The sequence below is a fragment of the Triticum dicoccoides genome, chromosome 5B (genome assembly GCF_002162155.2).
Source record: "Triticum dicoccoides isolate Atlit2015 ecotype Zavitan chromosome 5B, WEW_v2.0, whole genome shotgun sequence".
Classification (NCBI taxonomy): domain Eukaryota; kingdom Viridiplantae; phylum Streptophyta; class Magnoliopsida; order Poales; family Poaceae; genus Triticum; species Triticum dicoccoides.
Window position 1 is genome coordinate 710,651,535 of NC_041389.1, and position 3,333 is coordinate 710,654,867.

The window sequence follows — 3,333 nt, forward strand, 5'->3', positions numbered from 1 at the left end:
TTCACCGCCTAATATATAGTGCGGACTACTAGGGCTTAATAGTTTGAGACGGCCTAGCCTGGAGAATATTGTAAAATACCGCCTCAGATTGCTAGATATGCACAATGTTTGTTGAAATGTCAACATCTCAAACGTCTGGGATTGTTGAAAACCCCTCATCGAGGATATGACTAACTAAAGACAATTTTGAAAACCCGTTGGCTGCTAAAGAAATATGGTTATATAGTAATTATATAAGGTGTCTTCAAGAATACTCCGATTATTAGCTCCACTGACTCCAAGAAGGAGTGGGCCCAAACTCCAAGGAACAAAATTTCAGGATTGGAGGAGCCCCGAAGTCACTACTAGGGAAAACCCTAGTAGTAGCGCTAGTTTTGTGCTCACTAGTAGCGCGGGTAGGTGCGTTACTAATAAGGCGCTACATCTATTGCTTAGTAGTAACGCGTGCCGGCGCGCGCTACTGCTAGGACAAATAGTTGTAGCGTTTGTTCATCCCCACGCTACTGCTAATGAAACTAGTGGCAGCGTGTTTTCTGTCCATCGCTACTAGTATTCATTTTTAATTTTTTAATTTTTAGTGTATTTATGCGGTTTTCTCTCCATCGTACAAATATTGGTACAATACCATTTATGAGGTTTACATCATTATGTCCGGTGTGTCAAATGAAGGTGGATTAGGTTCAAGTGGAGGCAATATGTGGTGCATGTCAAAAGTATACTACTAATCCAAACTTGATCTAGTTTGGACTAGTAGTACTTTCGATGTGCACCACATGTTGCCTCCACTTGAATCTAATCCGCCAGCACAAGCTATTTAATCATCATCATAGTAATTACCACCAACATTATTTATTTAATCACCACTAACACTAGCTAATAATAATCATCATAGTCATTACCACCAACACTAACTATTTTATCATCATAGTAAATGTGTAGCACATCATCATCCTCAAACTCATTTCTAGCTAGCTAATCACTTCTGCTGCTCTTTCTTAGGTAAAATAACATAAAACATGTGTAGCTTTCCTTCTTGATCAAGTTGGAGCATGCAGATAAACCTGTCTCCTAATCGTGGGATGCGCTTCTTTTTGTTGCCCCCTAGTACTTCTTTGCGCTCCCCCATCACATATTTGGTCCAGTCTTGCACTATTAAGCATCCATCGCTAATCTTGGATGCACTACAGTAATCTGTAGGATATCTTGGTCGTAAGCTAATAATACTCATGGTACCTTTAGTTTCGATCCCATAAGGCACAACATTCATTGGGACTCCCTGTTGAAGAACATCGTATGGTAACATACTTAGCAATGAAGTTTAGCTTCAAAAAATAATGTATGAAAAAGATGCACTGAGGACAAATATTAAAAATCTTACCATCCTTCCTAAATAGATGTGACCGTAGTTCAGTACGAACACTATTGGTCGCATGTTTTCAGTACTAACATTTCTAAATCCAGGAAGAAAATTTGTCTTGACAGTATCAAGATCCGCAAGCCATGAAACATAATGACTGAGCTCCTCGCAGTTGAGTTCAGCCCCGGCATAGTATACGGTCCTGTCTACCAAGCGCTGGACATGTTTGCTTGCACCGAAATAAGCTATCAATAGAAATTAATTGTCAATTATTTTTTAATAAACAATATCAAAGACATAAATATGGTTGAGAAACTCACATTTTGGTATAACTGGGGGCATCTGCACATCGACCCAGATGTCGGTATTACCTTCAATATTATCTTCCGAACGAATATCAAAGGTGATAACCATATCAGGCTCAAATGCATAAGTCTTTGCATAGTGCTCGCCATGTTTTGCATCCAAAATAGGTGTAGTCATCTGAATTGTATAATTTTGTGTGAAAAATATAACCATGCTCTGTCTTCAAGTACAATTTCTTTACCTCCATAGTACGACTGCAACCTATCTTATCCAATACAAAAAATCTTGCATGGCATGGGATACGCTAGTAGAATAGTAAAAACAAATTATAAGTTGATGAAGCAAATGAAGCATATGTCATGCTTAATTACGAAAAAAGACTTGTCGTTGTGACTTACTGTATCCACTTCGAAGTTCTTGTCAAGCTTGATGATGAAGTGCCTATCATTATCTAGGAAGATTCCGTCGCACAGGCCGCACTCGTCTTCGCAGTATTTGCAAATACCGAAATCTTTTTCGTCGTCAGACATTTCTTATGTTCATCGTTAAAACATTAATTGAAAATCGATCGAAGACAAGTACCAGGATACTCAACACACAAATCCGGGGCAATCGATATTTCCTACATATTCTGGCACAAGTCATGCCAAAATTCACGGAAAAATCCGGCATGACCTTTGCTAAAATAGGACATATCGAGCGCCTGAAATTTGCCGGAACGGAAATGAATCAACACTCCGGCAAAACATAGGCCACTCGGAGGTGTAACCTGCAAACATGACCGGCCACTTGGGCAAGCATATATCATATTTGAGCAACACAAAATATACATTTCAAAATATCTTATAGGACTCAAATTAGCATGCATTGAATAAGCAAAAGTAAATCATCTCATGTGTGTTCGTACATCGTCGAATATTATCACTAATACATCCCGAATAGTGTCATACATATAACATCACTAATACAACTAAAATCCTAGCACACGATGGGTATCGGCGCGGGCAGTGGACACCCACAGAGAAGGAACCATCACGGGATCATAGCTCTAGTGAGATCTCTGGAGAACCTGCCAGGTATTGGAGAACTTGTGCTCCAACGCAAACAAGTAGCGACGGACGTGCGCGTCCTCCTCACTGACACGGTGACGCACCACCTTTGCGGGGTCCTCGAGCCTCTGGACCGTCACTGGCCCATGCGACCGCCACCAAAGAAGGTTCGGGTCAATGACAGGCTGGCTCCTCACCAACCTGCGCCCCCCGGTAGGTAGCGGCTCCCAGTACCACCCCGGCTCGACGACGAGGATGCGGGATAGGCATCGTCCACGTCGATGCGGGAAAAATTGCTTTAACTAAAAAAATAGCAACAAGTTCTTACTAACATGTTCTATTAATTCAATTAGTTCTTACTGAAAATAAATTTACTATAAATAAAAATAAACTAGTACCTAGCTAATTAGTACCTAGTTTTTACTAGCTAATTAGGACCTAGGAACTACTGCTAAGGGTTCATACTAACTAACTAACTAACACTAAATTAACTAACTAACACTAAAAATAGCCTAGGGTTCATACTAACTAGCACTAAATAGCTAGGATTATACTAAGCAAATAAACAAGAGGGATCGGAAGGGGAGAGTGCTTACAGAGGGCGGGGAGAGAGATGGGGTC